At 37.7% G+C, this 18,039-nt stretch overlaps 1 protein-coding gene across 1 annotated transcript in view; it reads left to right on the top strand.

Moving 5' to 3' along the window:
* Nucleotides 1–1,535: 1,535 nt before the first annotated feature.
* The window catches only part of LOC106089983 (protein dachsous), a 449,615-nt gene continuing 433,111 nt past the window's right edge, over nucleotides 1,536–18,039 (top strand). Inside the window, exon 1 of the mRNA XM_059364882.1 lies at nucleotides 1,536–2,657. The gene's annotated coding sequence lies outside the window, so the exon portion shown is untranslated. The remainder of the gene's footprint in view (nucleotides 2,658–18,039) is intronic.

The raw sequence follows: 18,039 nt of genomic DNA on the forward strand, positions 1-18,039 counted from the left end.
ATCTGACAGCAGCAACTCTCAACAAGCCTCGGACGCCTTCTACATCGCCTGGTTTACGTAACAGTGAGATAGGGCCGCCGCGTTATACAAAATGTTGGCTTGATTGGTCAATAAATGCGCTTGCAGTGGCTCTAGGAGTGAAAATCGGGCGATATATATATGACAGCTATATCTAAATCTGAACCCATTCCTATGAAATTCGCCGATAATGTCTAGAGTCATAAGAAAATCCTTCCTGCCAAATTTCAATAGAATTCGTTAACAAATGGTCATTTTATTTCATTATAACTGCAAATTGGACGAACATATATATGGGAGCTATATCTAAATCTGAACCGATATTTTCCAATTTCAATAGGCTTCGTCTCTAGGTCCAAAAACGTGTCTATGCCGAATTTGAAGACGATGGGATGAAAACTGCGACCTGTAGTATGTACACAAGTTAACATGGACAGACGGACAGACAGATGGATGGACAGACAGACATCGCTAAATCGAATCAGAAAGTGATTTTGAGTCGATCGGTATACTTATCAATGAGTCTACCTCTCTTCCTTCTGGACGTTTCAAACAAATTCACAAAGTTATAATACCCTGTACTACAGAGTAGTGGTGTGGGGTATAAAAATAGCATGTCGACTCTAAATGTATTCTTTAAGATACATTGCTGTTATAGAGGGCGCAATTTTCATCCGACAAGGCTTACCTTTTTATACCCTCCACCATAAGAGGGGGGCATACTAACTTCGTCATTCTGTTTGTAACACCTCGAAATATGCGTCTGAGACCCCATAAGGTATATATATTCTTGATCGTCATGTCACTTTTAGGCGATCTAGCCATGTCCGTCCGTCCGTCTGCCTGTCAGCCGATCTTAATGCCTTTTTATTTCCTATAATTTTTTCCAGTGTATCTCTTGCTTTTTTTTATAATTTCCCTCAAATGGTTCTTATTGTAATTCTGCGTTTTTTTTCTGTCTTTCTCTATATTTGCTCTCCTGATTTGGTAGTGCAGTGTTTTTGCTGTTGTAGTTTTTGTTTGCTGATTACTGTTGTTGTTGTAGTTTTAGTTATCTTCTCATATTACTAATAGGCAGCATGTTATGAAAATGATCTTTGAATGTCTCTCCCTCTCACGGGGGCTCTCAAGAGTAAAAAGAGCTGTTGTTGTGTTTGTGTTTTTTTTTTTTCGTGCTGGGATACCAACAACAGTAACAGCAACAACAACAATGCTGCAGAAAAAGAATGGTCACAGGTTATTCGGCAGAGTTTATAGGTATCTCCCAACTATCAAATGGCCTTTTCAGAGTGGTGAATATCTTGGAGAGGTGGTCTCCAGTGGCTTTGGTGGTGGAATGGTTTTATGTTATGGGAGTTGTGGTGTGCGTGTGTGTTGAATGTTGAATGTTGTTTTGTTGATATGTTCGCTGATGAATGTCACCACACTTGCTTAGAGCATTTTTACCAGGTATGGCATGCTCAGGTAGAAAATGTAAAATTTAGTTCTTCGTGTGCTTTTGCGTTACAATATCACAGAGAGACGGATTTTTTTTTTTGTGTGTGAGTTAAATTCAAAATAAAGAAACGAAAACACAATTACCGCTGCACGAACGGTTTACGGAAAAGCGCGTTTTTTTTCTACTCATCATCTCGTTACTTGTAAATGCCCCAGTGTTTAACTGCCAACATACATGTCCATAATAATTTTTGTTTTAACAACAACGAAAAAAAAGTGGCAATAAAGAAAAGTGTATAATGGGAGTGATTCAATGCCAATTGGATACATAATAAGGCATAGAAAAATGCAATAAGAAAATCGTCTATGAGAGAAATATGAAAATCTATGAGAAAATATGTATGTCCCCCACGAAAATCTATGGAAAATAAGAAAATATACAAAAACGCCAAATGATATGAAGCAATAAAAGAAGAATTTGTTGCAAAAATTACACAAAGCTTTTGTTGAAATATAAGGAATCTTAAATTTTTATTTCTAATGTTGTGAGTTCTTATTCAAAAATTCTGTGAACGTGTTTACAGTGCATACAGCTTTCCACAAAAATGTGTGGTTCTAGTTGTTTAAAATTTATGAAAAAATAAAAATAAATTACCACACAAAAACCCCCCCTAGAGCCCATACTATCTCTACTACACCAGCCATTCAGCCATTTAGCCATCCATCCAGCCAGCCACCGAGTCCCAGCAACACCAAACAGCAAGCAAACAGAGCCTAAGAAAAAAAAAAGTAAAGAAAAAAAATTAAAAGGCGAAAAGAAATATTTTTCAACGAGTCAAACGGGTTCTTAACGCTCTATACACAGTGAAATACAACAACAGCAACAAAATACAAAAAAAAAAAAATATATATATCCAACAAAACCAACTAAAGTTATAGTTGCCAGCAAGTTTGGTGTTTATATATTGTGATTGTCTCTCTGGTTTTTGTTTTGTTTTTGGCTTTTCATCATTGGCTTTACTGGTTGGAAAAATTGCAAAACAAACAACAACAAAAAAAAAAAAATACACAAATCTCCAAAGGAATACAATCTACAATCAATGATGTTTTTGTTGGGATTTTGCCGAAAACTCCCTTCGCAAAGTAACATAACATTGGCCTGAATGAAAAATGTAGAGCCAGAATATAATAGGCCATAAAAGGTAAAGATTTATTTAAGTGCAACTGCATTGCAAAGAAAAATCGGGACAAAATAGAAAAACGAATATTAGGTGGTGGAAGAACAAAAAAAAAAAAAAAATAAATAATACAAAACAGAAAAAAAATATGAATGAAGAGGTCCGCTATAATAAAATCTTAAAAAAATTAAATTCTTCAAGTGATGATTTTTAGTGAGTCTTGGAAGCAATATCCAAGTAAGAAACCTATAAATGACAAATTATGAAAAGTTAGTTTGCTTGCTATTGAAAAAAAAACATAGGAATGAATTTCCTGCTTAGTACAAACCCCAAACGTCGACCTATAAACAAACAACACACATTTGTTGAAAATATTGAAAAGAATTCTCCCAAATCACTTCATCGGTGATTGAAGTTTCATTTCAAGAAGAATGTTGAACTTGAAAAATAGTTTAAAGTTAACAAAACGATTACAATTTTCAAACAAATGAAGAAAAACATCTCTAGTCCATGTATAAATCATATCTTACGAGAAAAGAATTGTGTAAGAAAGCTTGGTTTAGCAGAAACCGATTGCCAAAGTTTTTGAATTGAATAACAAACAAAAGACTTAAGACACAAACTTTTTTTTTGTTTTTTGCAAATTTTCTCACAATGGGTTTTTTTTGAAAATCTTTTAAAGGCATTAAAGCAACAAAACTGCAGCAACTAACAAGCAATGGTGTGCGATAACAGCAAAAATTTAAAAAATTTTTTAATGTCTTCAAATCAATAAGCAAAGGATACGAACTAATTTGGATCGGGCCAACATTTGGATAAAAATCACCACAAATATTTTTGAGTTCTCATATAAAGTAGTGCTGACCTCCACTACTTTATATGAGTAGTGCAGAGATTAGCATGTCCGCCTATGACGCTAAAAGTCTGGGTTCAAATCCTGGCGAGAACATCAGTAACAAGTAAGAGAGTGCCAAGTTCGGCCCGGCCGAACTTCGATCGGGCCAACATTTGGATACAAATTACCACAAATATTTTTAAGTTCTCATATAAAGTAGTGGAGGCCAGCGTAGCGCAGAGGTTAGCATGTCTGCCTATGATGCCGAAAGTCTGGGTTCAAATCCTGGCGAGAACATCAGTAACAAGTAAAACCGTATTAAGTTCGGCCCGGCCGAACTTCGTTCGGGCCAACATTTGGATACAAATTACCACAAATATTTTTAAGTTCTCATATAAAGTAGTGGAGGCCAGCGTAGTGCAGAGGTTAGCATGTCCGCCTATGACGCTGAAAGTCTGGGTTCAAATCCTGGGAGAACATCCGTAACAAGTAAAAAGGCGTTAAGTTCGGCCCGGCCGAACTTCCATCAGACCAACATTTGGATAGAAATCATCACGAATATTTTTGAGTTCTTATATGAAGTAGTGGAGGCCAGCGTAGCGCAGAGGTTAGCATGTCCGCCTATGATGCCGAAAGTCTGGGTTTAAATCCTGGCGAGAACATCAGTAAAAAGTAAGAGAGTGCCAAGTTCGGCCGGGCCGAATCTTGTACACCCTCCACCATGGATCGCATTTGTCGAGTTCTATGCGCGGTATCTCTTTTTAGGCAAACAAAGAATATTGAATAATAACTGCTATTGGAGCTATATCAGGTTATAGTCCGATTCGGACCATAAATGAATGCCGAACATTGTAGGAGTTATTGTGTAATATTTCAGTTCATTCGGATAAAAATTGAGCCTTGTAGGGGCTCAAGAAGCAAAATCGGGAGATAGGTTTATATGGGAGCTGTATAAAGCTATTGATCGATTCAGACCATATTACACACGTATGTTAAAGGTCATAAGAGGAGCCGTTGTACAAAATTTCAGCCAAATCGGATGAGAATGGCGCCTCTAGAGGCTCAAGAAGTCAAGATCCAAGATGGGTTTATATGGCAGCTATGTCAGGTTATGGATCGATTTGAACCATAATTGGCACAGTTGTTGGAAGTCATATCAAAACACCTCATGCAAAATTTTAGCCTAATCGTATGAGAATTGCGCCCTCTAGAAGCTCAAGAAGTCAAGACCCAAGATCGGTTTATATGGCAGCTATATCAGGTTATGAACCGATTTGAACTGTACTTGGCACAGTTATTGAAAGTCATAGCAAAACACCTCATGCAAAATTTCAGCTTAATCGGTTGAGAATTGCGCCCTCTAGAGGCTCAGGAAGTCAAGACCCAAGATCGGGTCTATTGGGTCTATATCAAACCATTGACCGATTTAGACCATACTTAGCGCAGTTGGTGGAGGTGACACTGAAATGCTACGTGCAAAATTTCAGGCAAATCGGAGAAGAATTGCGCCCTCTAGAGGCTCAAGAAGTTGATATGCAAGATCGGTTTATATGGCAGCTATATCAGATTATGAACCGATTTACACCGTACTTGGCACAGTTGTTGGAAGTCTTAACAAAACACCTCCAAGAATTGCGCCCTCTAGAGGCTCAGGAAGTTAAGATCCACGATCGGTTTATATGGCAGCTATATCAGATTATGAACCGATTTACACCGTACTTGGCACAGTTGTTGGAAGTCTTAACAAAACACCTCCACTACTTTTCAGTCAAATCGGAGAAGAATTGCGCCTTCCAGAGGCTCAAGAAGTCAAGATCCAAGATCGGTTTATGTGGCAGCTATATCAGATTATGAACTGATTTACACCGTACTTGGCACAGTTGTTGGAAGTGATATTAAAACACTACGTGCAAAATTTCAATAACATCGGATAAGAATTGCGCCCTCTAGAGGCTCAAGAAGTCAAGATCCAAAATCGGTTTATATGGCAGCTATATCAGGTTATGATCCGATTTAAACCGCACTTGGCAGAGTTATTGAAAGTCATAACAAAACATCTCATGCAAAATTTCAGCTTAATCGGTTGAGAATTGCGCCCTCTAGAGGCTCAAGAAGTCAGGACCCAAGATCGGTTTATATGACAGCTATATCAGGTTATGAACCGATTTGAACAGTACTTGGCACATTTATTTAAAGTCATAACAAAACACCTCGTGCAAAATTTCAGCCTAATCGGTTGAGAATTGCGCTCTCTAGAGGCTCAAGAAGTCAGGACCCAAGATCGGTTTATAAGGCAGCTATATCAAAACATGGACCGATTTAAATCATACTTAGCGTAGTTATTGGAAGTGATATTAAAACACTACGTGCAAATTTTCAGTCAAATCGGATAAGAATTGCGCCCTCTAGAGGCTCAAAAATTCAAGACCCAAGATTGGTTTACATGACAGCTATATCAAAACATGGACCGATTTGGCCCATTTACAATCCCAACCGACCTACATTAACTGAAAATATTCGTGCAAAATTTCAAGTGGCTAGCTTTACTCCTTCGAAAGTTAGCGTGCTTTAGAGAATTGCGCCCTCTAGAGGCTCATAAAGTCACGACCCAAGATCGGTTTATATGACAGCTGTATCAAAACATAAACCGATTTAAACCATACTTTGGTGTTACTTCCAACTTCTTTCAAATCGGACGAGAATTGCGCACTCTAGAGGCTTAAAAAATCAATACCCAAGATCGGTTTATATGGCAGCTATATCTAAACATGGACCGTTTTGGCCCATTTACAATCCCAACCGACCTACTCTAATAAAAAGTTTTTGCGGAAAATTTCAAGCGGCTAGCTTTACTCCTTCGAAAGTTAGTGTGCTTTGGACAGCCAGACAGACGGACATGGCTAGATCGACTTTATGGGATCTCAAACTCATATTTCGAGGTGTTACAAATAGAATGACGAAATAAGTATACCCTCATCCTATGGTGGAGGGTATAAAAATATTATCATAGGTGGATTTCCCTCCTAATGCTGGCGACATTTGGTATGGCAGCCATGTGAAAACTTCTCCTCAAAGAGGTGTCACACTACGGCACGCCTTTCGGACTTGGCGTTGAAAAGGAGGGCCCTTTAACTTTAATCGGACTGCTTTCATTGATATGAGAGAAGTGTCTCCTGTTGCTTAATGGAAGGGCGGAGCCGCCGTTGGTTTGAGTTTTGCTTGTACGCCCATAACGCTGAATGCCTTGGGCTCGAATCCTGGCCTGAATATTGGGAAAAATATTCAGCTTTGCTCATCTCTTACTAATAATGGATTTAACTTTGGTATACCTCTCTGGCACGGCCTTCATAGTCGGCAATAAAAAGGAGTCAATCATCCTTCAGCTTAAACTTAAATCGGACATCACCTTTTGGTATGAGAGTGTTCGTTAATAAAATATTTATGGACAAATTTGCATAAAATAATTCAATTTAATGAAGAATTGCGCCCTATGGGGGCTTAAGAAGTAAAATCGGGAGATAGTTTGTTCTTTTTATGTTTTGTTTCACTGTCAAACAACTTCAGTTTGGTCTAAAATTTTATCATGAATCATCTTACAAACGAACTACGCTTGCAATTGATTGAATTTAATTATCAAAATGCGTGGGCTGTTAAGAAAGTTCATCGCGCGCTTCTTTCATTTGACAAAGCTCATTTTTGGCTCAATAGATACGTAAATAGGCAGAACTTTCGATTTTGTGCTCGAGTGAAGATCAGCCAGAAGCATTGGAAGAGCTATCAATGCATGCAGAAAAAGTCACAGTTTGGTGTGGTTTATGGGCTGGTGACATCATTGGACCGTACTTCTTAAAAGATAATGAGAATCGTAACGTAACTATGAAGGGTGAGCGGTATCGTGAGATGATATCCTACTTTTTTTTTACCTAAAATGCAAGAGATTGCCTTGCATGACATGTGGTTTCAATAAGACGGTGTCACATGCCACACAGCACGCGGTAACAATGGACTTATTGAGAGGCAAGTTCGGTGAACATTTTATTTAACATTCGGGACCGGTCAGTTTATCGTAGACCATTTTTTGTGGGACTATGTTAAAGCTCTTGTTTATACAAACAAGCCCGCTTCAATTGACGCACTGGAAGATGACAATGAAGTATTTATTCGTGAGATACCGGCCGAAATGTTGCCAAAATTGGACTAAGCGAATGGACCATTTGTGGTGCAGTCATGGTCAACATTTGCAAGAAATAATCTTCAAACGATACATTAAATGGATCGTACAATCGATTCAAATAAAGATTTCATGCATTTTTCGCAATATGATGTGTTTTTTTTTTACTCTCCTATAGTACTTAAAAAATCACCCTTTAAAAGTCATTGTTTAATTAAGTCTAAAATTTTAACCAAATCGGATAGGAATTGCGCCCTATGTAGTGGTGGTCGAGAAGTAAAATCGGGAGATGGGTTTGTAGGGGAGCTTTATCAGAATATGGACCAATTCAGACCATATTTGTCACACTAGTTGAAGATCATACAAAATTTCAGCCAAGTCGAATAAGAATTGCGCCCTCTAAAGGTATATAAAAGTATAAAGTATAAAAGTATAAAGGTATATATAAAGGAAGTATAACCGGGAGATAGGTTTGTATGGGAGCTGTAACAGGTTATGAACCGATTAAGACCATACTTTGCATAGTTGTTGCAAGTCAATACCACAAGACTTTGCGCAAAATTAAATTTCAGCCAAATCGGATAATAATTGCGCCCCCTTTTACTTTATTTACTTTAATTGGCCATGACAGAATATTTGTTCCACTAGCGTTTCAAGCACCTCGATCTTCTGCGCTCATTCTGCGTCCTCTAGGGACTCAAAAAGTCAATATCCAAGATCAGTTATATGGCAGCTATATCAGGATATAAACCGCTTAAGACCATACTTACTTTAGTTGCTGCCAAATTTCAGCAACATCGGTTAATAAGTGTACATTTTACGGGCCCAAGACCGCTCGGGAGATCGTTCTCTATGGCAGCTATATCCAAATGGAGACTGATGGCCGGCATATGTATGGCCTAACACAGCTCACTGTGTCACATTTCGTCGAAATCGGGTAATAATCGTGGCTTTTAAGGGTCCAAGGACTAAAATCGAAGATCGGTATATATGGAAGCTGTATTCAACTAAAGACCGATCTGAACCATATGGGGAACTGATGTTAAAAATCCACAACATAGGTCACTATGCCATATTTCAGAGAAAACGGATATTAGGTGCGCCTTTTGGGGGCCCAAGACCCTAAATCGGCGGAACAGTCTATAAGGCAGTTTTATCCAAATAGAGATCGTTCTGAAACATATAGGGCCCTCATGTCGAAAAGCCTAATATATGTCACTATGCCAAATTTCAGCGAAATTGGATAATGAGTGCGCCTTTTATGGAAGAAATTTCTTCAAATTTTCGTAAATGTTTTGCAAGCAGAATAGCAAATTTCATAGAACCGCTTTCTATGGCATTTGGTTAAAAAAGTGAAAATAATGTCAATATCATTGGTACACTTTGTCTTAATCTACCCTAAAAGCATGGCAAAATTTTCCTTCTCAACTCAAAAGAAAAAACCTCATCAAGTTTGAGGTTAAATATGCCTTAAAATACTAACTTTGATTTTATACCTTTGTGTATCTTTTTTTAGTGTAATTTATGTAAGCTTTATAGACCATTTTAAAAAAAAAGGTTTCATAAATTATTCATAAATATTATGATTTAAGAAATAAAAATTTATTGTTTTTTTTTTAGAATTGAGAATCAAATATGTAATTAATTCAGAGCGAATATGATATAAGCTTGTATAACAAACACAACATAATTCGCAAGCGAAACCTATTCTAGAACAGCTTAAATTTCACTGTGATTATTTAACAAAACGTTTCACAAGCATTTTAATGCCTTTTGTCTAGAAATATTAAATCAGAGTTTCTAAGCCTATTTTTATGTCCATCCATTGTCGTTGTGATTCAAGAGTAAATAAATCGTTTAGTTAAGCCAAAAACAAGTAAAAAGGCATTAAGTTCGGCGGCCGGGCCGAACTTTGGATACCCATCACCTCGGGAGCATATGTAAACCACCTTTCATCAAAATCCGAGGAAAATTGCATACCTTATGTCCCATAGCAGTTAGATCGAAATATGTTGCGATTTGAAGCAAATCTTAATAAGTACAAGTCTCTGTTCAAATGTACATAACAAAATATTGGTCTTTTTAGTAGGTATATCTAAGAAAAAGCCTATTTGAACCATATACAACATGGATGTCGAAAAGCCAAACATAAGTCACTGTGTCAAATTTCAGTCAAATCGGATCATAAATGCGTCTTTTATGGGGCCAAGACTTTAAATCGAGATATCGGTCTATATGGCAGCTACATCCAAATCTGGACCGATATAGGCCAAATTACAGAAAAATGTCGAAGGACCTAACACAACTCACTGTCCCAAATTTCAGCAAAATCGGATAATAAATGCACCTTTTATGGGCCCAAAACCTAAAATCGAGGGATTGGTCTATATGGCAGCTATATCCAAATTTGAGCCGATCAATGCCAAATTAAAGAAGTATATCGCAGGGAATAAGACAACATACCTTCCCAAATTTTAGCAAAATTGGACAATATAAGTGGCTTTTATGGGCCTAAGACCCTAAATCGGAGGATCGAAATATATGGCAGCTATATCCAAACCTGGACCGATCTGGGCCAAATTGACGAAGGATGTCAAAGGGCCTAGCAAACCTCACTATCCCAAATTTCAGCAAAATCGGATAATAAATGTGGCTTTTATGGGCCTAAGACCCTAAATAGGATGATCGGCCTATATGGCAGCTACATCCAAATCTGGACCGATCTGAGACAAATTGCAGAAAGATGTCAAAGGACCTAATACAACTCACTGTCCCAAATTTCAGCAAAATCGAATAATAAATGTGGCTTTTATGGGCCTAAGACCCTAAATCGGCGAATCGATCTATATGGCAGCTATATCCAAATCTAGACCGATTTGTGCCATATTGTGAAAATATATTGAGATGCTGAACATAATTCACTATCCCAAATTTCGGCGACATCAGACAATAAATGCGCCTTTTTTGGGCCCAAAACCTTAAATCGAGTGATCGGTCTATATGACAGCTATATCCAAATCTGATCCGATCAGGGCCAAATTGAAGAATTATGTCGGAGGGCCAGAGGCAACTCACTTTCCCAAATTTCAGCAGCTATATCCAAATTTGAGCCGATCAATGCCAAATTAAAGAAGTATATCGCAGGGAATAAGACAACATACCTTCCCAAATTTTAGCAAAATTGGACAATATATGTGGCTTTTATGGGCCTAAGACCCTAAATCGGAGGATCGAAATATATGGCAGCTATATCCAAACCTGGACCGATCTGGGCCAAATTGACGAAGGATGTCAAAGGGCCTAGCAAACCTCACTATCCCAAATTTCAGCTAAATCGGATAATAAATGTGGCTTTTATGGGCCTAAGACCCTAAATAGGATCATCGGTCTATATGGCAGCTATATCCAAATCTGGACCGATCTGGGGCAAATTGCCGAATGATGTCAAAGGTCCTAGCAAAACTCACTATAACAAATTTCAGCAAAATCGGATAATAAATGCGCCTTTTATGGACCCAAAACCTTAAATCGAGAGATCGGTCTATGTGACAGCTATATCCAAATCTGGACCGATCTGGGCCAAATTGACAAAGTATGTCAAAGGTCCTAGCAAAACTCACTATAACAAATTTCAGCAAAATCGGATAATAAATGCGCCTTTTATGGGCCCAAAACCTTAAATCGAGAGATCGGTCTATATGGCAGCTATATCCAAATTTGAGCCGATCAGGGCCAAATTGAAGAAGTATATCGAAGGGCCTATAACAACTCACCTTCCCAAATTTCATTAAAATTGGACAATATATGTGGCTTTTATGGGCCCAAAACCTTAAATCGAGGGATCGTTCTATATGACAGCTATATCCAAATCTGGGCCGATCAGGGCCAAATTGAAGAAGTACATCGAAGGGCCTAAGACAACTCACTGTCTAAAATTTCAGCAAAATCGGAATGTTAATGAGGCTTTAATCGGCCTAAGACCCTAAATCGGCGGATCGGTCTATATGGCAGCTATATCCAAATCTGGACCGATCTAGGCCAAATTAACGATGGATGTCGAAGGGCTTAACACAACTCACTGTCCCAAATTTCAACAAAATCAGATAATAAATGTTGGCTTTTATGGGCATAAGACCCCATATCGGCAGATTGGTCTATATGGGGGCTATTATCAAGATGTGGTCCGATATATCCCATCTTAGCTTATCGGGCTTAATCTGCTTATGGATAAAAAAAGGATCTGAGCAAAGTTTCAGCTCAATATCTCTATTTTTAAAGACTGTAGCATGATTTTAACAGACAGACGGACAGACGGACGGACATGTCTAGATCGCCTTAGATTTTTACGCTGATCAAGAATAGGGTCGGAAATGTATATTTCGATGTGTTGCAAATGGAATGACTAAAAGAATATACCCCATATCCTACGGTGGTGGGTATAAAAATCTAGGATTTTGATTATTTTTCTTTTTCTTGGAAAAAACTACAATTCCATGCTGTTTTTATTTGTATTTGCAAATATTTTTCTTAATTTGTTTACAAGTTTTTGAACTTTTTCTTTGGATTCTTAAACAAACGAAAGACTTAGGACACAAACTTTGAGAATTTCCTAAAGCAATGTCTACCAAACAACTTTTCAAATCATTAGAGTTTTATCATACCCTACACCACCACTATGGTACAGGCTATTATAGATTTGTGCATTTGTTTGCAACGCTAAGAAGGAGAAGAGCTAGACCCATTGATAAGTATTCCGATCGACTCAGAATCACTTTCTGATTCGATTTTGGCCATGTCCGTCTGTCCGTCAGTGAGTCCATGTATTTTTGTACTCAAAGTGCAGGTCGTATTTGTTGTCCGATTGTCATGAAATTTTGCACATGCCACTTTTTTGGCCCAAGGACAAACGCTATTGATTTTGAAAAAAATCGGTTCAGATTTAGATATAGCTCCCATATATATTTTTCATCCGATATGGTTTTTATGGCTGTAGAAGCCACAATTTTCGTCCGATCTTTACAAAATTTGGTATTGAGTATTTTATTTGAGGTCTACCTATGTGTGCAAAATTTCATAAAAATCGGTTCAGATTTAGATATAGCTCCCATATATATTTTTCATCCGATGTGGTATTTATGACTGTAGAATCCACAGTTTTAGTGCAATCTTAATGATATTTTGCGCGAGGTGTTTTATTTGACGTCCTAATATGTGTGGAAAATTTCATAAAAATCGGTTCAGATTTAGATATGGCTCCCATATATATCTTTCATCCGATATGGCTTTTTAAGGCTGTAGAAGCCACAATTTTTTACCAATCTTTACATGGGGTGTTTTATTTGACGTCTCCACATGTGTGGAAAATTTCATGAAAATCGGTTCAGATTTAGATATAGCTCCCATATATATCTTTTATCCGATTTGAACTATTAACGCCGTAGAAGCCACAATTTTGGTCCGATCTTTACAAAATTTGGTATTGAGTGTTTTATTTGAGGTCTCCATATGTGTGCACTATTTTATAAAAATCGGTTCAGATTTAGATATAGCTCCCATATATACGTATCGCCCGATTTGCACTTAAATGGCCGTAGTAGCTACAATTTTCAACCGATCTGCACAAAATTTGGCACGGACTGTTTTGTTACTGATCTTAAAATATCTGGAAAATTTCATCAAAATCGATTCAGATTTCGATATAGCTCCCATATATATCTTTCATCCGATTTGGTCTTTTAAGGCTGTAGAAGCCACAATTTTGGTCCTATCTTTACAAAATTTTGCATGAGGTGCTTTATTTGACGTCTTCATATGTGTGCAAAATTTCATAAAAATCGGTTCAGATTTAGATGTAGCTCCCATATATATATTTCATCCGATATGGTCGTTTAAGGCTGTATAAGCCACAATTTTGAGCCGATCTTTGCCAAATTTGGCGTGAAGTCATTTTTGTGAAGTCTCAGTGTATGTGCAAAATGTCATAAAAATCGGTCCAGATTTAGATATAGCTCTCATATATATGTATGCCCCGATTTGCACTTAAATCCAAATCCTTTGTTCTATGGTAGGAAAATCTTACAAGGTCCTAAATACGGTATTTCTGGTTTTCTAGCATCTTTCCGTACTGGTTTTCTAACATCTTTACTCTTTAGGCTACAAATTACATAAACCTAAGCTGCTTCACATGATTACTAAGCCGGAGTTGGCAATTGTGTATTTGTTTTTCTTTCCAATTGATGGGATAATAAACACATAGGCGACATTACTTTTAGTTTAGTAAAAAGGAACAAAAAAGATAAAACGAAAGACTTAAGACACAAACATGGATTTTTTTAACATGATTTCTGTTTTATTTGCCCAAAAAATGGTTTCGATCAGAAATTCGAAAAAGAGCATTATAGTGCATTACCATCCAATAGGCCCTAAACACATTTTTTTTTATGAAAATTTATGACTTAAGCAGGTCAATAAAACTTTTCTATTATAAATATCGATTTGAGGTGTACCAATGTACAACACCAAGGAAATCCTTACATAAAAATGGACTTAACGCCACCCTAGAGACTCATAAAATTCTCCATTTTTTTATAGCTTGAGTCAACCATGAGAAAGCTGATTTTGTTTTTAAGTAAATATATATGTTATGCCATATTATTATCTGTTTTTGTAATAATAATTAAACATACACATGGAGACTTTTCACTTTGAAGACTTTCCTTATGGACTGGGTATGCTTTATGCTTGGTTTTCTTTTAGTGTTAGCTTTGCGATAAGATTTATTTTTTAATGTAAGGATATAAAATATGAAGTGTAGTGTAGTGTGTTGAAGTTACATTTAGGAGTTATTTTTATTAGCCTTTAACATCCGCCATCAACCTATTTTTATTAGCCTTTTAAATCCGATTCGAAAATTCTTAAGGTATTAAGAGGATATTTAGTTTATACGCATTGAAGGGAGATTTAAAAATTGTTGGTTATTTATTGGGCACTTCTAAATGTGGCCATATTTTAGTATTCTCCCTCCTCTCTTACATCCACAGAACTTTGTCCGTGTTTACTTGTTCTCCGATTACGATAAGTAAATGAATGTTATGGTTAAAATTCTAAGCCCAGACTATATAGGCCAAAAATCAGTCCTTTTTTTACCCACCACCGTAGGATAGGGGGAAGATTCATTTAGTCATTCCGTTTGAAAAGCATAAAAATATCAATTTCGGATACTACAAAGGGTATATATTTCGGATCGTCGTAAAATCTTAAGACGATTTAACGATGTCCGTGTGTCTGACCGCCTATCCGTCTGTCCGTCCGTCTGTTGTAATCACTCTAGAGCCCTCCTAGTGCTAGCAACATTTGTAAGGCACTATCCCATGCAAAACTTCTCTCCAAAGAGGTGTAGCACTGCGGCATGCCGTTCGGACTCGGCTATAAAAAGGAGGCCCCTTATCATTGAGCTTAAACTTGAATCCGACTGCACTCATTGATATGTGAGAAGTTTGCCCCTGTCCCTTAGTGGAATGTTTATGGGCAAAATTTGCAATTTTTACATGTAGTTCGTCGACCACTCTATGTCCGTGCCTAATTTGATCCAAATCGGGCCATATTTCTTTTTAGCGGCTATGGGTGCGTAACTAATAAATTTTTTAAACCCTACACCGAAGGATGGGGGTATAAACATTTTGTCATTCCGTTTGCAACACATCGAAATATTCATTTCCGACCCTATTCTTGATCAGCGTAAAAATCTAAGACGATCAAGCCATGTCCGTCCATCTATACGTCTGTCTGTTGAAATCACGCTACAGTCTTTAAAAATAGAGATAATGAGCTAAAAGTTTGCACAGATCTTTTTCTAGTCTATAACCTGTATATGATGGGCTACATGGGACTATATCTTGATATAGCCCCCATATAGACCGATCCGCCGATTTGGGGTCTTAGGCCCATAAATTTTATCCGACATTTATTATCCGATTTCGCTGAGAGGTGGAACAGTGAGTTTTGTAAGGCTGATCGACTTTATTTTGCAGTTTGGCCCAGATCGGTCAAAATTTGGACACAGCCCCCATATAGACCGATCCGCCTATTTAGAGTCTTAGGCCCATTAAAGCCACATTTATTATCCGATATTGATGAAACTTGGGACAGTGAGTTGTGTTAGGCCCTCCGACATCCTTCTCCAATTTGGCTCAGATCGGTCCAGATTTGGATATAGCTGCCATATAGACCGATCCTCCGATTTAGGGTCTTAGGCCCTTAAAAGCCACATTTATTATCCGATTTTGCTAAAACTTGGGACAGTGAGTTGTGTTAGGCCCTCCGACAGTCTTCGTCAATTTGGCCTAGATCGGTGCAGATTTGAATATAGCCCCCATATAGACCGATATCTCGATTTAAGGTTTTGGGGCCATAAAAGGCGCATTTATTGTCTGATGTCGCCAAAATTTGATACAGTGAGTTAAGTTAAGCCGCTTGATATACTTCTGCAATATGGCACAGATCGGTCTGGATTTGGATATAGCTGCCATATAGATCGATCTCTAGGATTTGAGTTTTGGGACCATAAAAGGCGCATTTATTATCAAATTTTGCTGAAACTTGGAACAGTGAGTTGTGTTAGGCTCTTCGACATTATTTTTCAGTTTGGCCCAGATCGGTCAAAATTTGAATATAGCTGCCATATAGACCGATCCTCAGATTTAGGGTCTTAGGCCCATAAAAGCCACATTTATTATCCGATTTTGCTGAAACTTGGGAGAGTGAATTGTGTTAGGCCCTCCGACAGTCTTCGTCAATTTGGCTCAGATCGGTGCAGATTTGGATATAGCCCCCATATAGACCGATCCGCCGATTTGGGGTCTTAGGCTCATAAAAGCCACATATAATATCCGATTTTGCTGAAATTTGGGTCAGTGAGTTGTGTTAGGTCACACAAAATCCTTCTTAAATTAAACTTGGGAGAGTGAGTTGTGTTAGGCCTTTCGACATCCTTCTTAAATTTGGCTCGGATCGGTTCAGATTTGGATACAGCTGCCATATAGACCGATCCTAAGATTCAAGGTTTTGGGGCCATAAAAGGCGCATTTATTGTCCGATTTTGTCAAAATTTAGGACAGTGATTTGCGTTAGGACCTTCAACATCCTTGATCCATTTGGCCCAGAATGGTCCAGATTTGGATATAGCTGCCATATAGACCGTTCCGCGCATTTAAGGTTTTGGGTCCTTAAAAGGCGCTTTTATTGTCTGATGTCGCCGAAATTTGGGACAGTGAGTTAAGTTTAGCATCTCGATATACTTCCGCAATATGGCACAGATCGGTCGAGATTTGGATATAGCCGCCATATAGACCTATCTCTCGGTTTTAGGTTTTGGGGCCAGAAAAGGCGCATTTATTGGCCGATGTCGTCGAAATTTCGGACGGTGAGTTTCGTTAGGACCTTTGACATCCTTCTTAAATTTGGCTCGGATCGGTCTAGATTTGAATATAGCTGCCATATAGATCGACCCGCCGATTTAGGGTCTTAGGCCCAGAAAAGCCACATTTGTTACCCGATTTTGCTGAAAATTGAAACAGTGAGTTGGGTTTGCACCTTCGACAGCCTTCTTTAATTAGGACTAGATCGGTTCAGATTTGTATATAGCTGCCATATAGACCGGTCTCTCGATTTAAGGTCTAGCGCCCATAAGAGACTCATTTATTGTCCTATATCGCCGAAATTTGGTACAGTGAGTTTTGTTAGGCCTTCCGACATCTTTCTTCAATTTGGCTCAGATCGCTTTAGATTTGTATATAGCTGCCATATAGACCAATCTCTCGATTTAAGGTTTTTGGGCCCATAAAAGGCTCATTTTAAGTTAAGCCCCTCCACATATTTCTGTAATTTGGTCTAGATTGAACAAAATTTGCATAAAGCTGCCATATAGACCGATATCTCGATTGAAAGTGTTGGCCCCAAAAATAGCGCAATTATACTCCAATTAAACTGAAATTTGACACAGTTACTTATCTTAGGCTTTTCAACATCCATGTTACAGAAAAGACCACTATTTTGTTAGACACAATTGAACAATGACTTGTTCTTATAAGTATTTGGTCCAAATCGGAACATATTTTGATATATGATTGCCCAAAAAGTAATTGCGGATTTTTTAAAAGAAAGTAAATGCATTTTTAATGAAACTTAGAATGAACTTTAATCAAATATACTTTTTTTACACTTTTTTTCTAAAGCAAGCTAAAAGTAACAGCTAATAACTAACAGAAGAAAGAATGCAATTACAGAGTCACAAGCTGTGAAAAAATTTGTCAACGCCGACTATATGAAAAATCCGCAATTACTTTTTGGGCAACCCAATTGCTGCAATGGGGCATAAGGTATGCATTTTTCACCGGATTTTG

This window comes from Stomoxys calcitrans, chromosome 3 (genome assembly GCF_963082655.1).
Source record: "Stomoxys calcitrans chromosome 3, idStoCalc2.1, whole genome shotgun sequence".
In the NCBI taxonomy this organism is placed as follows: Eukaryota; Metazoa; Arthropoda; class Insecta; order Diptera; family Muscidae; genus Stomoxys; species Stomoxys calcitrans.